Genomic DNA, 14,444 nt, shown 5'->3' on the forward strand with positions numbered 1-14,444 from the left:
TGCCTCAATTTATCTGAATAAATATGGTCATTCCAGATGAAACTTGAGGTTTGGCGAAGAAAAAAAAAAGGAATTGGATGAAAATAAACTTTATATGTTAGCTACTTTTTCTGCTGTCTTTGAGGAGCATGACACTGACCAGATGAAAGGATTACGATGATAATTTCTGAGAACAAACACTTGCCCATGCTTACAGACGAAATTTCATTGAATTTTCCAAAATACCAGACAGTTCATTTGCACTTGCCAGAAGCCCATTCATAGACTGTCAATGAGGGTACTGAAGGTACCTGGAAGAGAATGGGGGACGAGAGACTCGAAGAAGGACGCCAAGACAAGAGTCTGACCAAGGCGACAATTTTATTTTTCCCCAAGGCTGAATTTATACCATAACATGGGTAACAGAGGGAGGGGGAATAAGAAACATTTACGCAGGCCAAGGACACAGTACTCGTGTGGTCAGGGAATTTGCTGATGTTGACAGGATGTCAGAAAGGTCACAGGTTTGTCATATCTATTAGTCAGTAGGATGTTGGTTTTTCAGAAAGGTTACAGGTCATCACATTGGGTATCTTAACGTCAGACGTTATCATATGATTATTCATTTTGACCACCACATTTGTATTAGTCTTCTGTAGCTGGCTGGGGATTTTCCACGAACCCAGTCATACTTAATTCTAACCATAATAATAACATCAATAATGGAGGGCTTCAAGGGCATCGCTCCCAACAACAGACAACATAAAGATGTTCCTGAGACAGCCCAAGAGTTCACTAAACTTATTAACAGTGATGCAGCAAGAACTGATTTCTCTGCAATGCCAGTCGCACAGTTATGGATCAAGCAAGCATTTGCAGTCATTTCCTGGGTTCTATCTGAGACTACGCTCTGTTCTGTCTGAGACCATGTTGTACCTTCTTCTTCCATTTCTGTGAAACGAGTTTCGCCAGCCCGTTGTTATCAAGTCTGAATTCAGAAGCAGACTTGTCCTGGAAGATGGCGATCTTCTTTTTGTGATTGAAAATTCACTGCCTGAGAATTTCTGACCTGGCGAGAAAGAAGCGATCTCAACCTTGGCATTGACGTTGACTTCCCGTGCACACTGTTTGCAAAACGTAGCAATAGAGTTTGCTGTTGTTATATTAAGACTGTTACCCACACTGCACCATGCTTCAAGACAGTATTTCACTTATTTGTAATTAGAAATAAATATTTCACAATATATACTTACAGTCTCTTTTCGATCAGTCTGTTTTAACTATGTTCAATTTGAAAATACACACCGCATATCAAATATTTAAGTTATGATTCATAAGAACAGCAAAATTACAGTTGTGGAGTAGAAACAAAAGTATTTTATGATTGGGGACACCGCAATATGAGGAACAATATTAAAGGGTCCCGGTTTTAGAAAGGTTGAGAACCACTGACTTAAACACTTCATACTTGAAAACCTAGCAATCTATACTTTGACAAGGGAAAAAAAACATAACCGCAAAGCACAGTTAGAGCCTCTAAGTGTGGTGTAAATATTAGAGAGCTAAGACAGGCTCCTGGAAAGCCAGCTAGGCTGGCTCACACCCATAACTTAAGCTCTCAGGGTGTTGAGGCAGGTGGATTACTATAAATTCAAAGCTAGCCTAGACTATGGAGTAAGACTTTGCCTCAGCAAACAAAAACGTGATAAAGGTTTCAATAATTTGTGTGGTCAGGACGTTCTCTTTACAATCAAGCTGTAAACATCATATGAAGAATTTTTCTTTCCCAATTTGTATCCCCTTGACCTCTTGTATTTGTCTTATTGCTAGAACTTCAAGTACTATATTGAATATATGTGGAGAGAGTGGACATGCTTGTCTCGTCCCTGATTTTAGTGGGATTGGTTCAAGTATCTCTCCATTTAATTTAATATTGGGTACTGGTTTGCTATATATTGCTTTTATATATGTTTAGATATGGGATTTGAACTCCTGATCTCTCAATACTTTTAACATGAAGGGGTGTCATATTTTGTCAAATGCTCTTTCAACATCGAATGAAATGATCATGTGATTTTTCTTCTTTGAGTTTGTTTATATGGTGGATTACTTTAATGGATTTTTGTATATTGAACCAACCTTGCATCCCTGGGATGAAGCCTACTTGATCATGGTGAATGATCATTTTAATGTGTTCTTGGATTCAGTTTGCCAGAATTTTATTGAGTATTTTTGCATCGATATTTTTAAGCAAATTTGGTCTGAAGTTCTCTTTCTTTGTTGGGACTCTGTGTGGTTTAGGTATCAGAGTAATTATGGCATCAAATAAATTAGGTAGTGTTCCTTCTTTTTCTATTGTATGGAATGGTTTGAGGAGTGTTGGTATTAGGTCTTCTTTGAAGATCTGGTAGAATTCTGCACTGAAGCCATCTGGCCCTGGACTTTTTTTGGTAATGATTTATAAATTGATATTATTGTTCAGAAAATTTTAGTTACATAATAACATATTCATTTCAAATATTGTTAATTTGTGAATAGTTTAAGAAAAAGAAAAAATAAGTCCCTCAGGAAACTCTGTTAGATTATTTTTAAAGTTGCTTTAATTATTCAAGGACTTTTGTATTGGCAATACATAAGGAATTTGAATAATATTTTCAATTGATTGTAAGAGTTTATACTATCTCTTGAACTATGTAATGTAACAAGATAAGAATGTTTATATGTTTTATTAGAATATATTATTCTTAGACAAAATTGCTTCATTTATATCTTAAAATTGTATGAATTAAATTTAACATTGCAACTATTTCTGTTAACTGTCCCATTTGACCAATGACATTACCTTATATTATAGCGTATACTGTTTATATTATTATTATTATTATTATTATTAAATAACTTTGAGTTTAAATGTCATCCTGCAATCAACACCATCCAGTTATCTTTGATGAAATCAAAGATCTTTGAGAAAATATTATGTATTCTGTACAAAATGGAGAGAATTCAAGGCATATGGCAAAAAAACTTAGGTATCTCTATGGTGCATTTTCATGAAGAGAATATCTTATCTTTAATTTTTCTCATAGTTTTAAGGTTTTAATATAATTATATCAATTCCTACCTTCATATCCTTGTTCCAAGCCCTCCGATATATACATCCTTATTCTCTTTAAGATAGATAAAGCAATTGGAGAGCATTAAACTTTTGACAGTTATTTAAAGGTTGGCTCAGAAGAAAATATTCATTCGTTTGATGGCAAGGGGAAACATTAAATTCCAAAAGAGAACTTTATACTGTCATTTAGAAAATGAAGTCAAGGGGCTGGAGAGATGGCTCAGTGGTTAAGAGCACTGACTCCTCTTCCAGAGGTCATGAGTTCAATTCCCAGCAACCACATGGTGGCTCACAACCATCTGTAATGAGATCTGGTGCCCTCTTCTGGCCTGCAGCCACATATGCAGGCAGAGTGCTGTACATAAAATAAATAAATAAATCTTTAAAAAAAAAAGAAAATGAAGTCAAATAGTCATCAGGATCAGAAGCAAATTTGTAGCTTGCTACATACAATCACAGTAGATTTAAAAGAATCAGTTTAGACATTATAAATTCTAGTCAGAAATAATATGGGAAAATTATTCCTTCTCTCTTTGATGTAAAGGAGGTACTCACTTTAACAAACTAAGTGGATATCAAAAAAGAAATTTTTGCTACATTGTCATATTTTATCAGAAAAATATTTAAAATCAATAGTCATAATATAAGCTAAATATTATCAAGCAGAAAAGATAAATGATCTTCATAATTTTTAGTTTCATTTTTCTATTTACACTGTGATCAAAACTTTTTTTTTATTTAGAGAATACTTTATTAGTTTTTGTAATCAAACCCATGTAGATAAGACCTTACATATTTAATACAGTGCGTTACCCCTGTACAAATGGAAAAAACTTAAGTTCAACATTTCTAGACCAATATGGCTGTTAATTTCTGTACAGTGCCAACTCAACACAGTAAACGGGGATACTTTTTTCCAAAGTTGACAGCACAGCTAAAGTTTCAAAAAATTCAAATTATATATCTGTATATATATATTTATATTTATATAAAAAGACCAATAATAGCAGTGTGTTATGCATCAACAGCAGCAACAGCTTTTCCAGGTTCTGCAGTCATCTGAACAAAACTGTAGAGACATCCAGCACACTCCATTAAAAAAAAAAAGTAAAAAAACAAAACCCCAGAAAACAGCATAGTTCTGTTACTCTTGTGGTACCTGGCACCATTTTTTTTTAAAATTAGCTTCTCAATCATCATCTGGAAAGAAAACATTCTGAGCAACATCATTAAAAACAGCTCTGATTAAGCACGGTCACTACTACGTATCATAAAGCAGGTATAAGCTATTTTACATCCACAGAGGTATGATACAGTACTGTCCTACATCTATAATACTAGAGGATACAATTTAAAAGGCATTATTTGAGACTTGATTCTACTTTTCCAGCAGAGGGCCCAAAGGATGGTGTGACACAGCTTTGTAAAGAAACATACTCTAGACAGGATTTCCTTTCACTAGTGGCACAGTTCTAAGGATTCATTCTCTCCATGAATGTCAGCTAAAACCGTTATTAAAAAAATGAAATATCCCTAAAACAAAACCGTATAACCACCGGATTCACATGAAGATGACCTAGTGGAGACAAGCTGGACCTCACCTTACCAACAAGCTATCAAATCTGTTAGGTTTAAACAGTGAGACCTCCAAGGAAGGAGATGCCAAGTAGTGCTTCAAAGCTTCAGACCACAATCAAACACAGCATCCTTTTCAACAGAAGCAGAAGCTCATCTGAATATGCTCAAGGATGCTGACACCAACATTTAATCATCTGCTCACTCATCCAGGAAGAAGGGGAGATCAGTTACTACTGTACTTTATTGTGTTCAACCAAATCACCATGTTACAAAAATAGCAAGCTGCCATAATAAAAAATAAGGCTCCTCTATCCAGCACCAGATAGCATCATTTTACTTTCAAGCCTAGAAATGCCATAGACATATCCAAAGAACACAAGGGAGCAAAAGAACCACAGCTGATGGGGCAATGGGACTGCCCAGTGTCCAGCTGAGCTACTCTGTGGTTATCACTCTTCTCCTACTTCTGGTGTTTCATGCTCCTTAAGATTAAACTGTGCGCACTTACAGACTGTTTGCACACTTGTATATAAACCAACCGAAGATGCAAATGTTACTCGGGAGGTGCGAGCCTGTGGAGCCTTGTTGTAATCGGTGTAGCAGCTGTCAGTGTAAAATGCTCTATGCCCCTTGTGTATCTCACAGGACAGTGTCACAGATCACTTCACCCCGTGGCTGCTGGCATTATTTGACTTCACTTTCCCTGCCCACCCACCCTCAATAAACCACAGCCTTTATGATTTTGTTTCTTCGGTTTTGATCGCCTGAGGTTTGATTGGTCCAGTTCTAACAGGTTTGGTGGTTATGGTGGGTGCAGGGGGTGGCTTTTCTTCTACTTTTTCCTGACAGGTACCAGGAGGGTCACTCAGTGTCTCAGGTTTACTTGTATCACTGTCCACTTTCTGGGCTTTGCCTCCTATCTGTTTGCTCTGTTGCTGCTCAGAGAAGAACCGCTGCGTGGACTGAAGAACCTCTGCTCTCTGCTTTGCCAACACCTAGGACCAAATGTCTTGTGGCTGAGTCCTCTTCCCACAGCTCTCTTCTTCATATCTTGTTCAGCCTTCAGTGCAGCCTGGGCCTGATTGCCTCTGACTCCAGACAGTGATCCACAAGGGCCCCTGGCTACAGGTGGCAAACGGGCATGGCTCATGAGGCCTGTGGTCAGCGGAGGAGGAGGCATCTGACTGGCCAGTGCCATTGGTGGCCTCTGTACAGGCGCTGGGAAGGTGTTAGTATGTGGGGCTCTTACCAATGGAGGGACCAGGTTAGGCTGAGAGAGAATCTGGGGTGCAAACTGTGCAGGAAACGGCTGTGCCATTCTCACTGTGGCAGGGGCTGACTGGAACTGTTTCTAATAAACAATGCTGTTCATTTTGCTAGACTGGCTGTTTGGACTTGTTGATGTAGCCCTGAATGGACTAGATGTTGGCGTGGTGCTTCGACCACCAATTGGTGGTGTTCCTGGTTTGATATCAATGCCACTCCCAAAGGCTTTGAGTTCCATTTCAGACATTTTTCCTGTGGTTGCCATCATGCCATGCTGCGTTCCAGCAGGGATTAACCCTCTGAAAGGCTGGCTTACTTGGGCAGGACGGCTCAAGCTCTGAGCCTGTGCTTGTGGGGTTGTGTGCTGTAACTGGGGCTGAAGTGTCTGAGGCAAGGCAATCAGAGGCTGTCCTGTAGATCCAAAATTAGTCAAGGAAAGCTGGGGTGCTGGTAATGGTACTGTAACCTGCTGGAGAGCACTTGGTGATTGGGCAGTGTTATAAAAATTTGTCTGACCAGGCTGCTGTACTTGTCCAGAGTAAAGATTTGACGCTTGAGTAAGATTTGCTCTTGCCTGAAGAAGATGTGTATCAATCAGCTGAGAACTTCCTAGTCCTGATGCCTGACCCAGCTGATGTTCATACAGTATAGGGATGGGCTGAGTATTTGAAGTCTGCTGAAAGGCAAGACCTGACTGTGCCTTGGCAAGCTCCTGGTGCTGGACTGCTGGGAAGTTGTGGAGAGCTGTACCAGAGAGGACCACAGAAGGCTGGGAAAGGCTGCTTTGCATAAAGGCTGGCTGCGACCTATATGGTTGAATTGAAGAACTGAATAATTCCTGAGCCTGGGAAACAGCAGGCCCAGCCCCCAAACTCAGCTGGGCTTGATGCTGCCCTTGTAGTGGGGCATAGATAGGGATTGGAATCTGCCGAACGGATGTTGGCTGCGACAGACCAGGTTGGAAGCCCTGCTGCTGGGCCAGGGATGGCAGAGCCAATCGCGCATGCTGGGTATTGAATAAATGACTTGTATCCATATAGAAGGCTGGGATTTGAGCTGCTGCCGACTGAGACACATAAACTTGTGGACTCTGCTGTTGCTGTGCAATAAGGGAAGGCATACAGCTTAACTGTGAAAAATGACTGGCAGAAGGCAAGCTGCTGGTCTGTAATTGTTGGGGTTTTACTTTACAAATATTAGGAGGGTCTGACGTGGTTGTAGATTTTGTACTCAATGAAGAGGTCGTGTAAGTACCAGCTCCCGATAGCGATGCTGTAGGAGTGACCGAGGCAACTGGGCTCTGAGGCATTGATGCACTGGAAAATGAGTTGTAATTAGCAGTGCTTGGTCCACTGGCACTACTGCTGACGCCACTCACAGTTGGAGGTGCTGTAGAAGTGACTGGGGACCCCTTTTCCCTTAGATTTGGAGAATTTTCCCATGCCTTCCGCGCAGACTCCATCTTGAAGGTGAGGCTGAAAGGAGGAGGAGGAACTGAGGTCAGGCTGGAGCTCTGTTGCATGGCCTCCCTCTTAGGGAGGGGAAGGCTGCTGGGCAGGGGCACATTATTAACCAAAGTATCCTCCATCTTTGCATTATTAGTAGCCACAGTGTTAGGCAGAGAAGAGGAAGGTGTAGTGTAGTCTGTTACAGACTCCTTTGCATCAGTGCCATATTCTGGAGCGGACACCGAGATCATTGCTCCGATCTCAGCAGACATTTCTGAGACTGCTTTGGTTTCCTTTGCTGTTCCAGGGTCTGTGCTTCTGACCGCAGCCGGGCCGGGTTTCTCTTGTCCTTCTGGTTCAACCTGTTGGGCATCTTTCACTTTTCTAATTTTTAATGATCGTTCCTTTCCAATGGGACCAGGTTTATGTTCTTTGTTTTCTACCAGACTCAAGTCTGGAAGCTTCTGAGCTTTAATGGGCCCTGCCCGAGGCTGTTTCTGACGCTGCTCTTTAGGTTCAGGAACTTTGTCAGTTGGTTTCTCTGAAAGCACAGGGACCACCTCATTTTCATTCCCATTTGAGGCTGGAGCACCAAACTGAATTGTGTCAATTCCAATTTCAACACCACTCTCTTGACCATTTCTTGTTCCCTCTGATGATGTTGCTGATCCAAATGATGTTAAGGGCTTATTCCATGCACTGACTGAAGGTGGCTGTGGTGGACTAATAGGACCTAATTTTTTAGAAATGTCATTGAGCACAGCTGGAGCAGTTACTTTGTTATCCCATAACTCAGCTGTTAGAGAGCTGTGTGACTGTGAAGTCTGCATGGACTTCCCAGTGGCTACATAATCTGTGCCATTAGATGTCTGAGCTGAAGGTAATCTAATCGAAGGTGGTGGCTGCTTTGAAGATGGTGTTGAAGGTGGAAGTGGACTCTGGACTGGTTTGTGGTTCTGTGTCTGCGTCTGTACCATTGAGGCCGGGGTTGGGGCAGTGGATGCAGCTGAGGCTGGGGCAAGTGGCACTGAGGCTGTTGGGGCCAAGGCTGGGGCAGCTGGTGTTGAAATAGATGGCACGGCTGTAGCTGAGACCACTGGGGGTGGAGAAGAAACTGAAGCTGGTGCTAGGGCTGAAGCAAGGATAGGAATCGAAGCAGAGGCGAGAATAGGGATGGAGACTGTAGTTGAGGCTGAGGCCAGGATAGGAGTCGGAGCCGGGACTGACGGCTGGGATGAGGAAGAGGCTGTGACTGGAGATGAAGTGGATGCTGGAACAGGAGCTGAGGCTGAGGTTGGAACTGGAGCTGGGCATGAAGTCAGAACCGGAGCTGGGGTTGACACTGGAACTAGAGCTGTGGCTGATGCCAGCACAGGAACTGGAGCTGGGGTGGATGCAGGAACTGCAGGTGCCAGGGATGTTAAGGCTGGAGCTGAGGAAGAGACTGGAAGTGGTACAGAGGGTGGGGCCTGAACTTGCTGAGTCCCAGTAGCTTGTTTTTTGGCAAACCTTGGAGGAAGCTTAGAAGTCTGACTTCTTCCTTTTTCACCTATATTTTTTTTTGCTCCATACCTGTACAACTTGCTCTTCCTTCTTTCGGCGTTCCTCATCCTGTAGCCGCTTTTGCTGTTTTTTAGATACAACTTCAGTAAAGCCATCATCATTCAAATTTGACTGGGGGTCTTCAACTACAGTTACTTCAGGATGATCATCAATGATAACAACACTTGCATAATTGTTTAGATCAAACTGTGAGAGAGTATCTACTTTCTCTTTTGGTTTTTTAGGGACGGGTTTGGTATCTTCTCTCTTTTTCCCAGTAGCATCCTTGGAATTCTTTTGTCCTGCACCGTTAGGCACCCCTTCTTGGTGATGTGCAGAGTTACCACTGACAGGGTCAACACCAGCTGTGCCTGAGGACTGCTCATCAAATGGCCCTCTCTTCCCACTTTTTGATGGTGGGCCATTTCTTCTTTCATTCCTAGGACCTGAGAAATTCCTTCCTGATTTGGGTGGACCATTGTTGCCACGACGATTCTGGCGATCAACTCCAGGTCTCTGACTAGAAAAACTTCTCTTTGCTATTTCCCTTTTTGGAGGCAAAACACTTTCTCCAGTCTTTACAACTGCTTGTGAACTCATATCAGCATTTTTTTTCTCGTCCCTCTCTCTTCTCTCATTAAAATCACAGCTTTCAGAGGCTGTTTCCCATTCTTCATTTGCCTGACCCGAAGAGTTCTGGTTAGACAAATCTGGTGTCTTATTTCCCGAAATGTCCACAGGTGGATTAACTGGTTCTTGAACAACATTATTAACTGTGCCATTTGTGGGTACCAACACCTCATTTGTCTTTGAAGCAGCCTCTCTCTCTCTCTCTCAGCCGTCTAAATCTAGGTGGCTTATCTTGCCTTGGTGGTCGGGTAGGACGCTGCCTTCGGGGCCTCTCTCTAGCTGGGTCAAATTTTCGCTCAAATTTTGGAGGTCGTTTATCTGCAGGTATGGGCATAAACTGCTCGTGTCTTCTTGGTGGCTCTCCATCCTCAGGTTTAGGAGGTTCTGCCTGCCTTGGGTTCCACTGATTGTCCGGATAAGCCGGTCTTCTTAAGGTAGCAGGGCGGGATGGCCGGCCTCCAGGATCCCTCCCACCTCGTCTGAATGTTCCTCCTCTGCCACGCCTTGTAGGCTCCCCTTTTGGAAGGAAACCTGGTTTAGACTTCTCCTCATCTCTTATGTAAGGTTTCTCTAATTGCCTATTATCTATTCGGACATGGTTTTCAGGCTTAAAAGACGGCTGTGGCTTGACAGGTTTTTTGTTTTCGGACCGTTCCTCTCTTAGGGGAAGTCTCCCTTTGCTTAAACTATCCTTGTCACTTGCACTCTCATGAACTTCACTGTCTGTGTCGGTCTCTGAGCCCCTCTGTCGCCTTCTTTTGGGAACAACTTCAAAATCAGAACACTCACTGCGTGTCTCGCTCTCTTCTCTTTGTCTGGGAGGTCCGGAAGGCACATGCTCTGCTCTTGGCTTACTGTCCCTATACTGAGGGTAATCTCGGGTGTGCCCTCTACCACCTCTGCCACGCCCTCCGTAAGAGCCTCTGTAGCTCCGACCTCTGGAGTAATACTCTCCTCTGCCCCTGCCTCGGTACCCTTGGTCTGGAAACCAATCTCTATCTCTGGCCTCCTTCCAATAGGGCCTAGCAGGTAAAGGCGGCTCCTTTTTCACTGCCACTCTAGAGTCTGGGCGAGGTCTTTCTACTCCAACATCTTTGTTGATGACTTTCTCAGGTGGCTTCTCTTCTTTGACTGTTGGTGCTGCAACAGTTTGTTGGTTTGTAGTTTTAAATATAGGTTCTACCTGGACACTGACAACAGGTTCCAAAGGTTTCTCATCCTGAGATGGCTTCTGAGTCAAAGCTGACGTTTCTGTTGAGGGTAGTTTCTCTGGTTCTGGCTGTACTGGTGGTGAAACCAATGACTGGGGCTGAACTGGAACTGGAGGTGGTAGAGGAAGAGGAAGATCTTTCTTTTCTGTTTTTTCTGCTTTAACAACTTTTTCAGTGACCTTTTCAATCTTTTCACCTTCTTTCTCCTTCCTCTGTTCCCGCTCCTCTTTCATATCTCTAAGTACAGGTTTTTTAATGGGACCCGACCTTCTCACAGGCCTGTCATTACCGTCCTCTCTTCTGTTAGAGCTTGGTCTTGGACCCCACCGAGTTTCTGATTTAGATTTATAGACTTTCTCTGGTTTAGGTCCTTCAGAAGATCGCAGAAAGCCATCTTTTCTTGGCTTCTCCTCTGGCTTTTCTACGGTTTCTTTGGAATCAGTACATCTGCTGGTGACCTTAGGTATGCTGACAGATGGCTCGTTTCTTTGTTCCTCTGCATTCTGAGCATGGTTAGAGCCGTGGGAAACACTTCTTTTTCGGGCAGGTTGACTTTCCAGTGCAGAGATCCGCTCGTCTGTAGGAGTAGGTAGGCTCTTTTGATCGATTACATCAAAACAAGCAGACTGACTGTTTGTATCAACATGGTGAGGTCTTACATCTTCCACAGATCTGCTTAAACACTTTTGTCCTTCTGTTTCAGCTGAGTCTCTAGCACCATCTGTTTTTGAGTGGGTTTCTAACTGACTCTGTTCTACAGGATAAGTAGCAGTCATATGCTCATGGTCCACTGCAGTTTCAGGCCTTGCATCCCCAGTTTCTTCAGTAGACTTGGAAGCAGCTGCCCGCTGAGGCTCAGCATGATAGGGGTCTGACCCCCACATCACTCGAGGCTCAGAAAGAGAAATTCCATGATCTCTCGCAGATCGAGCCATGTGCTCAAACGATTCAGAGGTGTTAGGTGACCCTTCCATCTGGTCTCTTCTGATTAACGGCTTAGGAGGAATCATTCCAGGATGTATGGGTGGGATGTCCATAGCAGGCCTTCCTGATATCATTCGTGGATCCATATAGGGCTGCATCATGAGCCACCTTGGGTCAAAACCCATAGAAGCCAGATGTTGGGGGTGGGGCTGCATTGGCTGATAAAGGGGTCTGTGTGGTGGAGGAGGGACTGAACCATTAGACGGCTGTGAAGGCACAGTCTGTGGAAGTACGCCTTGTTGTTGTTGTTGTTGCTGCTGCTGTTGCTGCTGCTGCCACTGTTGCTGTTTCATTTGCTCCTGCTGCCGCTGAAATCGTGGTGGCAATGATTTCTGAAACTGTTTGAAATAGCCAGATAATACAGCAGGTCGGGGTTGAGACCCTGACTCAGGTTCTGTTTCCTGTACCACTTGTGTGGTCTCCTTTTCACTTCGATTGCTGTCCTGTCTAGTGAAAACTGGTTGTTCTTCTTTCTTACAGTTGTTTTCACTTCCTTGGTTTTCTGTTGCAGGCTCTACATTAGGTTCTTGGGGTTCAACTTTTTCCTCTCTTTCCTTTTCCTTCAACTCGCCCTCCTTCTCTTGTTCTTTCAGCCTTTGTAGTTCCTGCTCCTTTTCCCTCTGTTGTTCTAACTCTTTCTCTTGCTGTCTCGCCCTCTCCATTTCTCTTTGCTTTTCCTGCTCTTTCTCAAGCTCCCGCTCCCTCTCCCGTTCCTGTTCTTTCTCTTTTTCAAGTTCTTTCTCCCGCTCCCGCTCCTTCTCTCTCTCCCTTTCTCTAAGTTCCTCTGGGGAGGGTTGCTTTTCTATGATCCCAAGCTTCTCATCCAGTTGCTTCAATTTCTCTGCACACGCTGCCTTCCTCTGTTCCTCCATCCTCCGCTCTTCCTCCTCACGGCGTTTACGAGCACGCTCCACTGCTGCAGATATTTCAGACTGTTGTTTTCGTCTTTGCTTCCATATTTCATCGGTATCAGGGACTGGAGGCTTTGAAGGAGAGGGGCCCTGTCTTCCAGGCACTTGTCGATCTGGAGGTGGGGGATGCTGCTGTGCAAGCAACTTGGGAGGCGGTGGCAAGTGTGAGGATGAGGTCCGCTCCTCACTAAATGGCGGGCCCTTTCCATAAGGACTTTTTGTGACTGGAGGCTGAGCAGGTGTCTGAGAAGAAGACTCAGTGCTGGAAGCTTCATCTCCTTCTTCTCGGTTTTCTGTGCTTTCAGGTGTTTTGAAGTTTGATCCTCACCGCTGTTTCCCTTAGGACTGGTACTGCCTTGCTCGTCGGCGTCACTGAAATTCAGCTGCTCTGTGTAGGCTACTTTCATCTGGGCGCCTGCCCGGCCTTCACCAGCTTCAGCATCTAGTTATCGGATTTATCCAGCTCCTTCAACTCTGATGCACTACGGATGGATGGGCGTGCAGGTTCAGAAGCCCAAGAAGGAGGACGACCTCGTCCTCGAAGGCCTTTGCTTGTTTCCGATAGAGAAGGGGGGAACCTCATGGGACCATGTAGAGGAGGATAGGCCATCCTTGGCTACTGCTGAAACATATATGGAGGCATCTTAGCTCTATACTGAGAAGCAAGGGCAGGCTGCTGTCCATGCAGTTTGGCCAGTGGAGGACCACACGCTATCCTCTTCTCCACCACTTTGAGAATGTCATTTTGTTCTGATGTTACAGCCGTGCTTTCATCCTGGGCAAGTTGCTTTTCATCCTGATCAGAGGAAGGTGACCCAGCAGACTTACCACCATCTCTCCAGCAAGCAACATTTGGTGGGCGTAAACTGGGTCCAGGTCCATAGTTTTCATCACTTGCTTCCTTTTCTTTTTTCTCCTGATCTCCAGCTGCCTGCAGACTGGGAAATTCCTGCTGAAATTGACTATTCACTTGGATTCCACTTCCTTGCCCACCTTGCTTGTTATTGGCCCATGATTTGGGAGCAGGTGCTACTTCTGGGGGAGCTGCAACCCCAGGTTTGGGCTCTGCTGGTGACACTTCTGGTGCTTTTTCTTCTTCGTGCTGCTCTTGTTTTGATGCCCATCCTGGACCATCTTTAGGCACAATATTCACATTAGGATCATTGCCTTTGTTTTCTGCTTTAAGACTTGGCAGGTTAGCAGGTGGGGGCATCCGCCGTGAAATACCAACTTTTCCAAGACTTTGTAACCCATGTCGAGCTGTAACTGTAGTCTTCTGTGTTTCCAAGGACTTTCCTTTGTAAGTATTAAACAAACTGAGTGTTGCGTACTTCTTCCCATCCTTTGCTTTTGTGCTCTGGCCTGACTTCTCCGACATTTCGGTGGAAACTCATCTAGTCCAAAACCTCCTGCCACACCCCTTAAAAGTAGTCCGCCAGGGTGAGAACCAAGTCTGCGCGCTTCCAGAGGTTCGCCTGGTACGGATTAGGGGCAAGGAAGGGGAAGGAGTTTCCAGAGATCTTCCGCACGGCCGCTCGGTCCGGAAAGCCCGAGCCACGGCCATACAAACCGCCAAAGCACTTTCGCTACCTCTTGAGAGGGTGAGAGCGACCAAGGAAAAAGCAAGAATGATGGTCTTAAGAGTCAAGAGATAGAATTCAATTTTTATTCATAAGGAATTCATTTTTACAACAAAACAGGATTAAAACAAATAAATTAAAATATTTAAAAATATTTGAAAAGATAAAAACAGTAACAAGAACATATAAATATGAAACAA

The 14,444-nt window shown here is 43.9% G+C and overlaps 1 pseudogene; it reads right to left on the reverse strand.

Annotated features, from left to right (window-relative positions):
* Positions 1–343: 343 nt before the first annotated feature.
* LOC134483168 (protein PRRC2C-like) lies at positions 344–14,287 on the reverse strand (annotated as a pseudogene).
* Between the last annotated feature and the right edge of the window lie 157 nt (positions 14,288–14,444).

This window comes from Rattus norvegicus, chromosome 19 (assembly GCF_036323735.1).
Source record: "Rattus norvegicus strain BN/NHsdMcwi chromosome 19, GRCr8, whole genome shotgun sequence".
Taxonomy (NCBI): Eukaryota; Metazoa; Chordata; class Mammalia; order Rodentia; family Muridae; genus Rattus; species Rattus norvegicus.